Raw genomic sequence first — 17139 nt, 5'->3', positions numbered from 1 at the left:
TCCAAATGGACTATCTTAGTATATTTGTCTCCCCAAATCTCTTTCCATTGAGTGGCATTTTGACCAATCTCGATGGACAAGTCAATCACACATTCATTTAAATTTTTAAAAACCTGCTTTATTGACATTGCCTCCCATTGAACTAAATAGTAATTTTGCCAAATGTATACAAAACCAGTGGACTTGTTGACTTGTGATTATGTGGTGTTTGGGAAGTTCTTGGATAAGCTTGTACCTGTCTGAACACAATGCTTGGCAGAGGTAAATAATACACTGTTGGATTAAGTGTTGCAAGTGTAGAAGGTGTGAATAAAACACGCAATGTGAAAACACGAACTCATGCATATATAATTGAGTGGGAGATAGAGATGTAAGTGCTGAAAGGAATATGTTAGCAGAAATAAATTGCTGTGTTCAAGACAAGAATATATTATCACGGAGACACATTAGCTGTAGCTGACTACTGAATATGTTTTTAGCTCACAAACAAGAATTACCTCAAGGTATCAGCTCAGCTTTATGCATGCTATGTCATTGTTCCATAGGTTGCAGAGCTGCCTGCTTCTCCATGTGATTTCAAGAACACAAAATTATTAAAGCAAAATAGATAGCTCTTAGAAGTTGTTTGTTCCTTAGCATGGTCCCAAGCCAAGTTATGCAAAATAACCATTAAGACTCAGGCAAGAATCCTCTCTGTCATCTGCATAAATCCCCAATGAGGGATTCATAGTGTTACTAGCAACACACAAGCATCTTTTCCACTGACAAGAATTGTTGAGCAGCCATGCTAATGTTACTCACAACCTTACTGTTCTAAGACAAAGAAAGGTTACTCTGAAATTAGAGACCTGCATTATTAAAAAATATGAGTGAAGCTGTGAGAACTGTCAGGCTTCTGTAGTATGAAACATCCCAGTGATATTCAGAAGACTGTTTTATCCTACAACTTGTATTCATTGTGTTACAGACTGAAGAATGCAACAGAACTACAGAAAAGTTACTGCAAAAAAAAAAAAATGCAAAAATAAAAAAAAATCCTTGTTAATACTTCTTAGTAATTAGGAAGAGTCTTTTCAAACTAAAGGTGCTACAGTGAAATGAAAAAATATAATACCAAAGTCAATCAAATCTCATTCTTAAGAGAGGACCCAGGAAAAAGTTGGAAAATACATATTTTAGAAAAAACAGGCATGCAGACTTACAAGGATCAAGAAGCAGAAAAAAATTGGTTACTACTACAGAAATATCTGTGTGGTATATGATTGGGCAGAGATTCAAATAAGCTTAATTAAACAAACACACACATACACAAATATTCCAGAGTCGTTCTGTGTCTGACACTGGTATCAAGCAAACAGTGGTCAATAAGAAAGCCTGCATTCTAAGAAAGTTCACAGTCTAATGTATAATCAACAAACCTATTTCAAGTGGAGAGATATTTATCTAAAGCTTGTCGCGTTCCCTCAAAGTTTAAAAGTTGCTCACAAAAATACACAAATGAATGAACTGAAAATAAGTGGGAAAATGAGACAGGTTTAGGTCACCTAAAATAAAGCCCCAGGTGAGTTCAAAATATTCATGCTATAGATTTGTAAGGGAGAGAGAATGGATATTAGATCACATTAAACAGAATACCTACCTCATAACACCATAAGGTAATGTTTGCATAGTTCCTACATAGTGCCCAGCTCATAGTAGGTACTCAGTAAATCTTAACTCTATGTTACCATTAACTGATCTTAAAGTCCTGATATACAGCCCAGTTAAAGGGTAATAGTTTAAAAGCAATAAGAGTGTTCAGAAGTTCTACTTGGCGATCACAAAATTTGAGCTTTATGATAATATATACAGTCAAAACTGTATCATCCTTCACTTCCCTAATGGGAAAGCTCGTAAAACTTGCTAGAACAGATAGATCTCATTTCGTCGCAGTCAACATCTGGTGATTCACATTTTGCAGCATAGGCAAATTACAGGCATGTTGTCATGTGCAGTAATTATAACAGTAAGCCAGGACATAACTGAAGTTATGCTATTCACAAGCTCTGGGAAAGACAGATTTCCTTCTGAGAGTAGTAAAAACTCTACAAATGGAAATGTAAAAAATATACTGTGCAATGGCATCATCATTTCAGTGATCTTGGAGTCTTTCATGAACACAACTTTACAAAGAACAATATACATGAAGATATTTATCTGAGCTGTTCCTTATCTATTTAATTCTCAGAGGCATTCTATATCTTCTGCAAAGTACATTTCCTAGCAAGGTAGAAATTAGGGTCTTTCTTCCTCTCTTGCTCTGCATTGGCATGTCTGTGGGGGAATGTCTGTACTTCTGGGTAGTTGAAGCTCTCACCTGGCTATCTGCTGGACATCTCCCTGGGATTTGGAACAATCCTTTTCTTCTCTCTCAGGGTTCAGGCATGGTAGCTGGTAGTTAGCTATTACTAAACTGTGTTGCATCCCCATTCTCTTTTTGATTTTGTAAGCTCTCATGTTGCTTGTGTCATCAAGTCCCTATACTGAATTAACTGCTTAAAATTCTTAGAATAGTTTCTATATCCTGGCTGGATCCCAGCTGATATGACTCTGATGTGTTTGTTTCTATAATATCAATTACACTAATCTATAGTCATACTGTATATTGAAATTTTAATACATTGAATGGTGGTGCAATAATGCAATTTGGGACCTGTGAGTATATTATTTTTAAATGCAGTCCTTTTAAGAAAGGAGAATTTCTAATTCTGTGGAGTTGAGACAAAACTCAGCCCAAAGTGCATTTAAATCTGACCACCATGCAAACTTAAATTTTAAATCTCATGAAAAGTCTGTTAAAAAAAAGAGTACTGAAAATTCGGGGAGAAATATGTAAATACATGTCAATGTGTACACTTTAAAGGCAGCTATGTACCCATCCAATGTAGATGGTATGCAACTGCTAATGTTGAGACATTATGAATGTCGATTATTAATATTGATAGCATTATTTTTAAGAAAGCAAAGAAGACCAACAAATTGAACTTTGGTGCTGGTAATTTGGCCCATTAACATTTATACCATGAAAAAAGATCAAGAAATATATCCACAAGTCAAAATGATTATTAGAGAATTCTAATCATCCCATATTTACCAAAAGAAAAAAAAAATGTTTGGAACAAATTTCTTCAAGGAGTGGAATCCTTCAAACTTTCAGGATACCAATGGCTTTCCTTTATTTATGTCTTGTTGCATTAATAATAGGACATGAATTATGAAGAGAATAATAACTCTACAGAGTACACTGAGATGCAGTATCATATCAAGTGCAATTTTATTTCTTTGGTGACTCTGAAGCACAGCCAGGTAAATTTGCATCCCTTGAGAAAGCTTTATGTTGTATATGTCTATCACCTGCAGCTGAAGAAAAAGAGGACGCTTGTTCTCATTTCATGATGTGTGTGGGATGCTGCTCTGGACTGTACCATTGTTCCATTGAGAAAATCAGTTTGGACCTCATATCATTCTGACTTGTGACACCATTTCCAATAAGATGACTTACCCTAAAATACAAATCTACCTAAATGACATCAATATAAATTCCCAATCTTTTTTCCAAATGTCAAAACTCTGAAAAAGTGAAAATACAAAGTCCAGTGTTGAGACTTCAGAATATCAGAAAACATTAAGAAGTAAATATGAATCTTTTCCAAAAATATTCTTCTCTCTACCCCCCTTCCCTCTTTTCTTCCCTCTCCCTGTCTCTTTTCCCTTCTCTCTTACCCATTCATTCTTCTTTCCTCCCTCTCTCTCCTCCTCCTCTTCTTCCCTCTCTACTTTTCCTCCCTGAGTAGGGAGTTAGTAAAAGGGGTGTCAATAACCTGCATTTCTTCCACAAGCTTCTCTGGTGACTGTTCTGCACATTATGTTTGAAAACCACTGAGTTAGAACAAAATTGTTGCATAATCACTCACTCCCCTATTTCCCTAAAGGAGATGTCTATGTCCCAGTTACCAGATGTTTGGGGACTTGCTTCTTTTTGATCTTAGAAATTTACTATTAACTTAAGTCTCTTATTTAGGTAAATTTCACTGCAAATTTTAGCTGGACAATTGAAAGTGAATTTTACTATCTGGTAAAGAAAATGCATAGACCAGATCTTGATCAACTCTCAGTCTTCATGAAAGATTCAACTCAAAGAGATTTATTTCCAGTGCAGTTAAAGGAATTACCAGTGACTCCATAACTCACGTACTACTTAGAAAAGTCACTTGTCCTCAGGTGATGATGTCTAAAATAACAATAATAGCAAGAATAATACTTATTGACCTTGTTATATTAGCAACATCTATTACCACTTTTAAGCATATTATGTGCCAAATACTTTATATTGCTCGAATGTTTACAATAAGCCCACAGTTGATATTATTCTATTTGCAGATGAGAAACTGAAGAATACACAACTTGAATAAGCGGTCTATTTAGCAAGTAGCTTAGCTGGATTTTGAGTCCAGTCCTATTTCTTTAATATTTTTTCTCTTTTATCATGCGAAACTTTCCCTCAATAATTGTAAATCAGTATACACTGATTTCCAACAAGAGCTAGTCTACATTAAATGCATTTACTTATAAAAATAACTTTATATTCAGATAGGTAAGGCTTTTATTTTTTATCACATATGGTGATTTATTCACTCAGTAAATACTGAGTGAGGTCCGAATTTGTGACAAAAATAACAAGGAGGGAAGATGGCGGAAGAGTAAGACGCGGAGATCACCTTCCTCCCCACAGATACACCAGAAATACATATACACGTGGAACAACTCCTACAGAACACCTACTGAAGGCTGGCAGAAGACCTCAGACCTCCCAAAAGGCAAGAAACTCCCCACGTACATGGGTAGGGCAAAAGAAAAAACAGAGACAAAAGAATAGGGACGGCACCTGCACCAGTGGGAGGGAGCTGTGAAGGAGGAAAAGTTTCCACACACTAGGAAGCCCCTTCGCGGGCGGAGACTGCGGGAGGCGGAGGGGGGAGCTTCGAAGCCGCGGAGGAGAGCACAGCAACGGGTGCGGAGGGCAAAGCGGGGAGATTCCCGCACAGAGGATCGGTGCCGACCGGCACTCACCAGCCCGAGAGGCTTGTCTGCTCACCCGCCGGGGCGGGCGGGGCTGCGAGCTGAGGCCGGAGCGCAGGGAGAAGACTGGGGTTGGCGGCTTGAACATAGCCTGAAGGGGTTAGTGCACCACAGCTAGCCGGGAGGGAGTCCGGGGAAAAGCCTGCACCTGCCGAAGAGGCAGGAGACTTTTCCTTCCCTCTTTATTTCCTGGGGCGTGAGGAGAGGGGTTTAAGAACGCTGCTTAAAGGAACTCCAGAGACGGGCGCGAGCCGCGGCTAAAAGCGCGAACCCCAGAGACGGGCGCGAGCCGCGGCTGAAAGCGCGGAATCCAGACACGGGCGCGAGCCGCGGCTGAAAGCGCGGAATCCAGAGACGGGCGCAAGCCGCGGCTAAAAGCGCGGACCCCAGAGGCGGGCGGGAGACGTTAAGGCTGCTGCTGCCGCCACCGAGGGGCCTGTGTGCGAGCACAGGTCACTCTCCACACCCCTCTTCCGCGGAGCCTGTGCAGCCCGCCACTGCCAGGTTCCCGGGATCCAGGGACAACTTCCCCGGGACAGCGCACAGCGCGCCTCAGGCTGGTGCAAAGTCACGCCGGCCTTTGCCACCGCAGGCCCGCCCCGCACTCTGTGCCCCTCCGTCCCCGCCGGCCTGAGTGCGCCAGAGCCCCCAATCAGCGGCTCTTTTAACCCCATCCTGTCTGAGCAAAAAACAGACGCCCTCCAGCGATCTACACGCAGTGGCAGGGCCAAATCCAAAGCTTAGCCCTGGGAGCTGTGAGAACAAAGAAGAGAAAGGGAAATCTCTCCCAGCAGCCTCAGAAGCAACGGATTAAAGCTCCACAATCAACGTGATGTACCTGCATCTGTGGAATACCTGAATAGACAACCAATCATCCCAAATTAAGGAAGTGGACTTTAGGAGCAAGATCTATGATTTTTTTCCCTTTCCTCTTTTTGTGAATGTGTATGTGTATGCTTCTGTGTGAGATCTTGTCTGTATAGTCTTGCTTCCACCATTTGTCCTAGGGTTCTATCCGTCCATGTTTTTTTTAAATTTTTTTTAATAATTAATTTTAATAACAATATTATACTTTACCTTCGTTCTTTCTTTCTTTCCGTCCGTCCTTCCTTCCCTCCTTTAGACAACGAATCATCCCAAATTGAGGAGGTGGTCTCTGACAGCAAGATTTAGGATTTTTCCCCATTTACCTCTTTTAGTGAGGGTGTATGTGCATGCTTCTGTGTAAGATTTTGTCTGTATAGCTTTGCTGCCAACATTTGTCCTAAGGTTCTTTCCGTCCCTTTTTTGTTTTTCTAAATAAGAATTTTTTAATTCAATAACTTTATTATACATTATTTTATTTTTACTGTATCTTCTTTCTTTCTGTCTTTTTTCCTTCTTTCCCTCCTTCCTTCCTTCCTCCCTCCCTCCCTCCCTCCTTTCTTTCCTTCTTGCCTTCTTTCCTTCTTTGCTTCTTTCTTTCTTTCTTCCTTCCTTCCTACCCTCCTTTCCTTCTTTCTTTCCTCATACTTCTACTAATTCCCTCTACTTTTTCTCCCTTTTATCCTGAGCCGTGTGGATGAAAAGCTTTTGGTGCTCCAGCCAGGAGGCAGGGCTCTGCCTCTGAGGTAGGAGAGCCAACTTCCGGACACTGATCAACAAGAGACCTCCCAGCTCCACATAATATCAAATGGCGAAAATCTCCCAGAGACCTCCATCTTAACACCAGCACCCAGCTTCACTCAACGACCAGCAAGCCACAGTGCTGGAAAACCTATGCCAAACAACTAGCAAAACAGGAACACAACCTCACCCATTAGCAGAGAGGCTGCCTAAAATCATAATAAGGCCACAGACACCCCCAAACACACCACCAGACGTGAACCTGCCCACTAGAGAGACAAGATCCAGCCTCATCCACCACAACACAGGCACTAGTCCCCTCCACCAGGAAGCCTACACAACCCACTGAACCAACCTTAGCCACTGGAGACAGACATCAAAAACAGGAGGAACTACGAACCTGCAGCCTGCAAAAAGGAGACCCCAAACACAGTAAGATAAGCAAAATGAGAAGACAGAAAAACTCACAGCAGATAAAGGAGCAAGATAAAAATGCACCAGACCTAACAAATGAAGAGGAAATAGGCAGTCTACCTGAAAGAGAATTCAGAATAATGATAGTAAGGTTGATCCGAAATCTTGGAGATAGAATGGACAATAGATTGGACAAAATGCAAGAATCAGTTAACAAGGACCTAGAAGAACTAAAGATGAAACAAGCAACGATGAACAACACAATAAATGAAATTAAAAGTACTCTAGATGGGATCAATAGCAGAATAACTGAGGCAGAAGAACGGATAAGTGACCTGGAAGATAAAATAGTGGAAATAACTACTGCAGAGCAGAATAAAGAAAAAAGAATAAAAAGAACTGAGGACAGTCTCAGAGACCTCTGGGACAACATTAAACGCACCAACATTCGAATTATAGGGGTTCCAGAAGAAGAAGAGAAAAAGAAAGGGACTGAGAAAATATTTGAAGAGATTATAGTTGAAAACTTCCCTAACATGGGAAAGGAAATAGTTAATCAAGTCCAGGAAGCACAGAGAGTCCCATACAAGATAAATACAAGGAGAAATACGCCAAGACACATATTAACCAAACTGTCAAAAATTAAATACAAAGAAAGCATATTAAAAGCAGCAAGGGAAAAACAACAAATAACACATAAGGGAATCCCCATAAGGTTAACAGCTGATCTCTCAGCAGAAACCCTACAAGCCAGAAGGGAGTGGCAGGACATACTGAAAGTGATGAAGGAGAAAAACATGCAGCCAAGACTACTCTACCCAGCAAGGATCTCATTCAGATTTGATGGAGAAATTAAATCCTTTACAGACAAGCAAAAGCTGAGAGAGTTCAGCACCACCAAACCAGCTTTACAACAAATGCTAAAGGATCTTTTTTAGGCAAGAAACACAAGAGAAGGAAAAGACCTATAATAACGAACCCAAAACAATTTAGAAAATGGGAATAGGAACATACATATCGATAATTACCTTAAATGTAAATGGACTAAATGCTCCCACCAAAAGACACAGATTAGCTGAATGGATACAAAAACAAGACCCTTATATATGCTGTCTACAAGAGACCCACTTCAGACCTAGAGACACATACAGACTGAAAGTAAGGGGATGGAAAAAGATATTCCATGCAAATGGAAACCAAAAGAAAGCTGGAGTAGCAATTCTCATATCAGACAAAATAGACTTTAAAGTAAGGACTATTAAAAGAGACAAAGAAGGACACTACATAATGATCAAGGGATCGATCCAAGAAGAAGATATAACAATTGTAAATATTTATGCACCCAACATAGGAGCACCTCAATACATAAGGCAAATACTAACAGCCATAAAAGGGGAAATCGACAGTAACACATTCATAGTAGGGGACTTAAACACCCCACTTTCACCCATGGACAGATCATCCAAAATGAAAATAAATAAGGAAACACAAGCTTTAAATGATACATTAAACAAGATGGACTTAATTGATATTTATAGGACACTCCATCCAAAAACAACAGAATACACATTTTTCTCAAGTGCTCATGGAACATTCTCCAGGATAGATCATATCTTAGGTCACAAATCAAGCCTTGGTAAATTTAAGAAAATTGAAATTGTATCAAGTATCTTTTCTGACCACAACGCCATGAGACTAGATATCAATTACAGGAAAAGATCTGTAAAAAATACAAACACATGGAGGCTAAACAATACACTACTTAATAATGAAGATATCACTGAAGAAATCAAAGAGGAAATCAAAAAATACCTAGAAACAAATGACAATGGAGACACAACGACCCAAAACCTGTGGGATGCAGCAAAAGCAGTTCTAAGGGGGAAGTTTATAGCAATACAAGCCCACCTTAAGAAGCAGGAAACATCTCAAATAAACAACCTAACCTTGCACCTCAAGCAATTAGAGAAAGAAGAACAAAAAAACCCCAAAGCTAGCAGAAGGAAAGAAATCATAAAAATCAGATCAGAAATAAATGAAAAAGAAATGAAGGAAACAATAGCAAAGATCAATAAAACTAAAAGCTGGTTCTTTGAGAAGATAAACAAAATAGATAAACCACTAGCCAGACTCATCAAGAAAAAAAGGGAGAAGACTCAAATCAATAGAATTAGAAATGAAAAAGGAGAGGTAACAACTGACACTGCAGAGATAAAAGAGATCATGAGAGATTACTACAAGCAACTCTATGCCAATAAAATGGACAATCTGGAAGAAATGGACAAATTCTTAGAAATGCACAACCTGCCAAGACTGAATCAGGAAGAAATAGAAAATATGAACAGACCAATCACAAGCACTGAAATTGAAACTGTGATTAAAAACCTTCCAACAAAGAAAAGCCCAGGACCAGATGGCTTTACAGGCGAACTCTATCAAACATTTAGAGAAGAGCTAACACCTATCCTTCTCAAACTCTTTCAAAATATAGCAGAGGGAGGACCACTCCCAAACTCCTTCTACGAGGCCACCATCACCTTGATACCAAAACCAGACAAGGATGTCACAAAGAAAGAAAACTACAGGCCAATATCACTGATGAACATAGATGCAAAAATCCTCAACAAAATACTAGCAAACAGAATCCAACAGCACATTAAAAGGATCATACACCATGATCAAGTGGGGTTTATTCCAGGAATGCAAGGATTCTTCAATATACGCAAATCTATCAATGTGATAAACCATATTAACAAATTGAAGGAGAAAAACCATATGATCATCTCAATAGATGCAGAGAAAGCTTTTGACAAAATTCAACACCCATTTATGATAAAAACCCTGCAGAAAGTAGGCATAGAGGGAACTTTCCTCAACATAATAAAGGCCATATATGACAAACCCACAGCAAACATCATCCTCAATGGTGAAAAACTGAAAGCATTTCCACTAAGATCAGGAACAAGACAAGGTTGCCCACTCTCACCACTCTTATTCAACATTGTTTTGGAAGTTTTAGCCACAGCAATCAGAGAAGAAAAGGAAATAAAAGGAATCCAAATCGGAAAAGAAGAAGTAAAGCTGTCACTGTTTGCAGATGACATGATCCTATACCTAGAGAACCCTAAAGATGCTACCAGAAAACTACTAGAGCTAATCAATGAATTTGGTAAAGTGGCAGGATACAAAATTAATGCACAGAAATCTCTGGCATTCCTATATACTAATGATGAAAAATCTGAAAGTGAAATCAAGAAAACACTCCCATTTACCATTGCAACAAAAAGAATAAAATATCTAGGAATAAACCTACCTAAGGAGACAAAAGACCTGTATGCAGAAAATTATAAGACACTGATGAAAGAAATTAAAGATGATACAAATAGATGGAGAGATATACCATGTTCTTGGATTGGAAGAATCAACATTGTGAAAATGACTCTACTACCCAAAGCAATCTATAGATTCAATGCAATCCCTATCAAACTACCACTGGCATTTTTCACAGAACTAGAACAAAAAATTTCACAATTTGTATGGAAACACAAAAGACCCCGAATAGCCAAAGCAATCTTGAGAACGAAAGAAGGAACTGGAGGAATCAGGCTCCCTGACTTCAGACTATACTACAAAGCTACAGTTATCAAGACGGTATGGTACTGGCACAAAAACAGAAAGATAGATCAATGGAACAGGATAGAAAGCCCAGAGATAAACCCATGCACATATGGACACCTTATCTTTGATAAAGGTGGCAGTAATGTACAATGGAGAAAGGACAGCCTCTTCAATAAGTGGTGCTGGGAAAACTGGACAGGTACATGTAAAAGTATGAGATTAGATCACTCCCTAACACCATACACAAAAATAAACTCAAAATGGATTAAAGACCTAAATGTAAGGCCAGAAACTATCAAACTCTTAGAGGAAAACATAGGCAGAACATTCTATGACATAAATCACAGCAAGATCCTTTCTGACCCACCTCCTAGAGTAATGGAAATAAAAACAAAAATAAACAAATGGGACCTAATGAAACTTCAAAGCTTTTTCACAGCAAAGGAAACCATAAACAGGACCAAAAGACAACCCTCAGAATGGGAGAAAATATTTGCAAATGAAGCAACCGACAAAGGATTAATCTCCAAAATTTACAAGCAGCTCAATAACAAGAAAACAAACAACCCAATCCAAAAATGGGCAGAAGACCTAAATAGACATTTCTCCAAAGAAGATATACAGACTGCCAACAAACACATGAAAGAATGCTCAACATCATTAATCATTAGAGAAATGCAAATCAAAACTACAATGAGATATCATCTCACACCAGTCAGAATGGCCATCATCAAAAAATCTAGAAACAATAAATGCTGGAGAGGGTGTGGAGAAAAGGGAACCCTCTTGCACTGCTGGTGGGAATGTGAATTGGTTCAGCCACTATGGAGAACAGTATGGAGGTTCCTTAAAAAACTACAAATAGAACTACCATATGACCCAGCAATCCCACTACTGGGCATATACCCTGAGAAAACCAAAATTCAAAAAGAGTCATGTACCAAAATGTTCATTGCAGCTCTATTTACAATAGCCCGGAGATGGAAACAACCTAAATGCCCGTCATCGGATGAATGGATAAAGAAGATGTGGCACATATATACAATGGAATATTACTCAGCCATAAAAAGAAACGAAATTGAGCTATTTGTAATGAGGTGGATAGACCTAGAGTCTGTCATTCAGAGTGAAGTAAGTCAGAAAGAAAAAGACAAATACCGTATGCTAACACATATATATGGAATTTAAGAAAAAAAATGTCATGAAGAACCTAGGGGTAAAGCAGGAATAAAGATGCAGACCTCCTAGAGAACGGACTTGAGGTTATGGGGAGGGGGAAGGGTGAGCTGTGACAGAGCGAGAGAGAGTCATGGGCATATACACACTAACAAACGTAGTAAGGTAGATAGCTAGTGGGAAGCAGCCGCATGGCACAGGGATATTGGCTCGGTGCTTTGTGACAGCCTGGAGGGGTGGGAGGGAGGGAGACGCAACAGGGAAGACATATGGGAACATATGTTTATGTATGACTGATTCACTTTGTTATAAAGCAGAAACTAACACACCATTGTAAAGCAATTATACCCCAATAAAGATGTTAAAAAAAAAAATAACAAGGAAATACAACACATGAGCTTTGGGCTGGACATTTTCCAATTAATTTGCAGGTTATCCAGATTGATGTGTGGTTAGCCTGTGGATAATGCCAGGCATTTGTAAAGCAACAAGCAAGTATAGATGCCAATAGGTCAAAAAGAATTGCATACTCAGATGCAGTGGTGTACTAGAAAATGCTTAATAACTTCTCTATGGATGGGAAAAAACAGGAGAGCTCTAATTTATAGCATTTACTGATTCCCATGGTATAAATACTCCTACTGTAACCCATTTCCAGTCAACATTGTGATATCACTGAATATGGAGTTGGATAAAGATACGAATAATGCACAAGCTGTCTCTAGCACACGACTGGATGGTACATGAGTTCATAATGCACGTTCATTAAATTAAACCATAAACACCTAACTGGCCTTTAGGTTTATCATTCCTATGACGGGACTTGAGAATGGGCATGGCTATTTCCAAGTGTTTAACTTTATTAAATGCAGTACAGTTCTGACCATTTCATTAGCACTCAGAAACAAAATAAACCTGTTAATTTATAAAGAATGTGTTTACACAAGGTGTCCATTATTCCATCAGGAAAAATATTAGCGCTTTGTTTATTGGCTGTTGTTATCTTCCACACTTAGCCCTGGGCTGAGATTTATTTTTCCCTTTTCTCTTCTTACAATAAGATACAGGTAGGCTTAATGACAACAAGTAAAACGGGAGAGGAGGAGAGGAAAAAAATGAGCCACCAATATAACTCATGTTAATAAATATTAATTCATGCAGAGGGTGATTCATTTGGTTTAAATGAACTAGTTCCTCCCAATTACAAATGTGTTAAAAAGAGGCGATGGAGAGTGATGACTGAGTCTAAATATATAACATATTAAACTGTGATGAAATGTCAAGACTATTCACAAATATAAAAGTTCAAAACAAGTATAACTTCATTATACCATAATAAAAAAAAATCAGTATGGTCCTTGTATTACTTAACAATAACAACAAAAGAAGAACAGTGGGTCTTTAATGCAGAACCCATACTGGAGTTTCTAATTCCTTGATATGAAGAAGACTCCTGTTCTAACTTCCAACATTAATGTTCTTTCAGTTGAAACTACCTCCAAAATGATGGTCTACATTCCCATTCTTTATGGCTCTATGGGGAGTCCAACTCTAACCCAACTAGATAAAAATAGTCACTCCTCTGTTTTAACAGGCCCCATGTGATCGTGAACAAAGTATATATTAGTCACTTTAGAGGCCCTCAGGGGGCAGACAAGTTTGTGTTCCTTCCATTTTCTCCTTTAAAAGTTTAGCTGTGGAACAGTGAAAAAACCTGAGTATCTGGCACCATTGGCTACTGACAGACAGGCATCTCCATCTTTGCCCTGAAAGGGTATTACTTTTCTTTTTTAAAGGAAAATCATCCATCAGGTCAGAAAATAGGACTCAGAAACATCCTGTACTTCTGGACCTTCTGGAAAAAAGTACCAAGAAGAAGGGAATGATGGAAAATGGTACTGGTCACATTCTGACAGACATTATATGCATACTCAAACTTTCTTTTTATTCTCTATCCTTTTAGAAAAATAATTTTTATACTGTCACAGGACAGTAACTTATACTAGTGGAATAGTGTTGCCTATACTAAATCTTTTTTTTTGCTTTCAAAAGAGGCAAAAATAGAAACCTTGTGCATGAGGAGAAACGTTAATGTTCAATCTGATTTCTTTCACCTTTCTGATGGTGGTTGTTTGCTACTCGGTTAAGAATGGTATTCACAGAATGAGTCTACCCTATTGTTTTTGAAGGTCTCTTTATTTGGTGTTTCTTTAGAGTTATTCAATAATCAGAAGTTTATACTGAATGCTGATAAACATACACACGCACACACATACACACACACATCCTGCACACTGGCTATTATTTCTGGATTCAACACTTATTATCTCTGTGATCTTGAACAATATAAACAAGACATTGTGGACCCTCTTTTTTTTGAGGTGCAAAATGAAATAACACATTTGTCCAATTCATAGGATTTTTAAGTTCAAAGAGATAATGAAATTTAAATGCTTACCAATTTTGCTGATATAATGTCAGTGGTGAGTAAGGCCTACTGTTACTACTACCTATTTACAATCATAACTAGTGCCTGAAACATATGAAAAATAACAATTAGATGGAAATGAATAGCCTTTATTTTCAATGATGATTACACACACAAAGACGGAGATATATGTACATATTCTGCTTGTGATCTGAAACAGTTTGTGATTTCTTTTTTCCCCACACAGTACTCAGAATGATATTCTTCTCATAGAGGTTCAATAAATATTTGTTGAAAGAAATAATTTAAGTTCAAAGAACCTATTAGTTCTTTGTTTTTGAAAAAGAAAATGTGGGATGCAAGGATTTTCCAATATCTGCAAGTCAACCAACATGAAACACCACATTGAAAAATTCAACAGTAAGAACCATATGATCAATTCAACAGATGCAGAAAAGCTTTTGATAAAATTCAACATCCATTTATGATAAAACTGTCCAGAAAGTGGGCACAGGGAACATACTTCAACATAATAAAGGCCATATATGACGAACCCACAGCTAACATCATACTCAATAGTAAAAAGCTGAAAGCATTTCCTCTAAGAAACAAGACAAGGAGGCCAACTCTTGCCACTTTTTTTTCCAACATAATATTGCAAGTCCTAGCCACAGCAATCAGACAAGAAAAAGAAGTAAAAGAAATCCAAATTGGAAAGGACAAAAGGAAAACTGTCACTGTTTGTAGATGACATGATACTATACATAGAAAAATTTAAAGGTGCCACCAAAACTACTGTAACTCATCAATGAATTTGGTAAAGTTGCAAATATACAAAGTAATATACGGAAATCTGTTGCACTTCTATACAATAACCACCACCAACAAACAATCAGAAAGAGAAATTAAGGAAAACCACCATTTACAATGACATAAACAAACAAAACAAAACCTAGGAATAAATCTCCCTAAGAATGTAAAAGAACTATACTTGGAAAATTTTAAGACACTAATGAAAGAAATTGGATACAACATAAACAGATGGAAAGATATATTGTTTTTATGGATTGCGAAAATTAATATTGTTAAAATAATCATACCACCCAAGGCAATATGCAGATTCAATGCAAGCCCTATCAAATGCCAAGGGCAGGCTTCCCTGATGGTGCAGTGGTTGAGAGTCCGCCTGCCGATGCAGGGGACACAGGTTCGTGACCCGGTCTGGGAGGATCCCACATGTCGCAGAGCGGCTGGGCTCGTGCGCCATGGCCACTGAGCCTGCACGTCCTGAGCCTGTGCTCCACAACAGGAGAGGCCACAGCACTGAGACGCCCGCGTACCACAAAAAGGAGAAAAAAAAAATACCACGGGCATTTTTCTCAGAAGTAGAACAAATCATTTTACAATTTGTATGGAAACACAAAAGACTTTGAATTGCAAAAGAATCTTGGGAAAGAACAGAGCTGGAGCAATCACACTCCTGACTTCACACTATACTACAAAGCTACAGTAATCAAAACAGTATGGTACTGGCACAAAAACAGACAAATAGATCAGTGGAACAGAATAGAGAGTCCAGAAATAAATCCACATAGTTATGGTCAATTAATCTATGACAAAGGAGGCAATAATATACAATAGAGAAAAGACAGTCTCTTCAGTAAGTGGTGCTTGGAAAACTGCACAGCTACATGTAAAATAAAGAAATTAGAACATTTTCTTACACCAATAAACAAGAACAAACTAAAAAATGGATTAAAAACCTAATTGTAAGACTGGAAACCATAAAACTCCTAGAACAAAGCATAGGCTGGACACTCTTTGACATAAATCATAGTATTATTTTTTGGATCTGTCCCCTAAAAGCAAAGGAAATAAAAGCAAAAATAAACAAATGGGACCTAATTAGACTTAAAAGCTTTTGCATAGCAAAGCAAACCTGTGACAAAAAACTACTGAATGTGAGAAAATATTTGCTAATGATATGACCAAAAAGGGGTTAATATCCAAGATATATAAACAGCTCATACAACTCAACGTCAAAAAAAAACCCCGATTTAAAAAAGGGCAGAAGAGCTGAATAGACACTTTTCCAAAGAAGACATGCAGATGGTCAATAAGTACTTGAAAAGATGCTCAACATCGTTAATCAGAGAAATGCAAATGAAAACCACTAAAAATATTACCTTACATCTGTCAGAATGGCTATCATCAAAAAGATCTCAAATAACAAATGTTGATGAGAATGTGGAGAAAAGGGAATCCTAGTACACTTTGGTGGGAATGTAAAAAACTAACTATCGTATGACCCAGCAATTCCACTCCTGGGCATTTATCTAAAAACAAAAACAAAAACACTAATTTGAAAAGAAACATGTACCCCAAATGTACATGTAGCAGCAATATTTACAGTTGCCAAGATAAGGAAGCAACCTAAGTGTCCATCAACAGATGAATAGATAAAGAAGATGTGGTATACGTATACGATGAAATACTACTCAGCCATAAAAGAAAAGGAAATTTTCCCATTTACAACAACATGTATGGACTTGGAGGGTATTATACTAACTGAAATAAGTCATACCGAGAAAGACAGACATTGTATGATATCACTTATATGTGGAATCTAAAAAATAAAATGAACTAGTGAATATAACAAAAAGGAAACCAACTCACAGATATGAAGAACAAACTAATGGTTACCAGTACAGACTACTATGTATGAAAATAATCAACAAGGATATATTGTACCACACAGGGAACATAGCCAATAATTTATA

This window comes from Leucopleurus acutus (genome assembly GCF_964270905.1).
Source record: "Leucopleurus acutus genome assembly, chromosome: 10".
Classification (NCBI taxonomy): domain Eukaryota; kingdom Metazoa; phylum Chordata; class Mammalia; order Artiodactyla; family Delphinidae; genus Leucopleurus; species Leucopleurus acutus.
Note: the sequence above shows the minus strand (reverse complement) of the source record.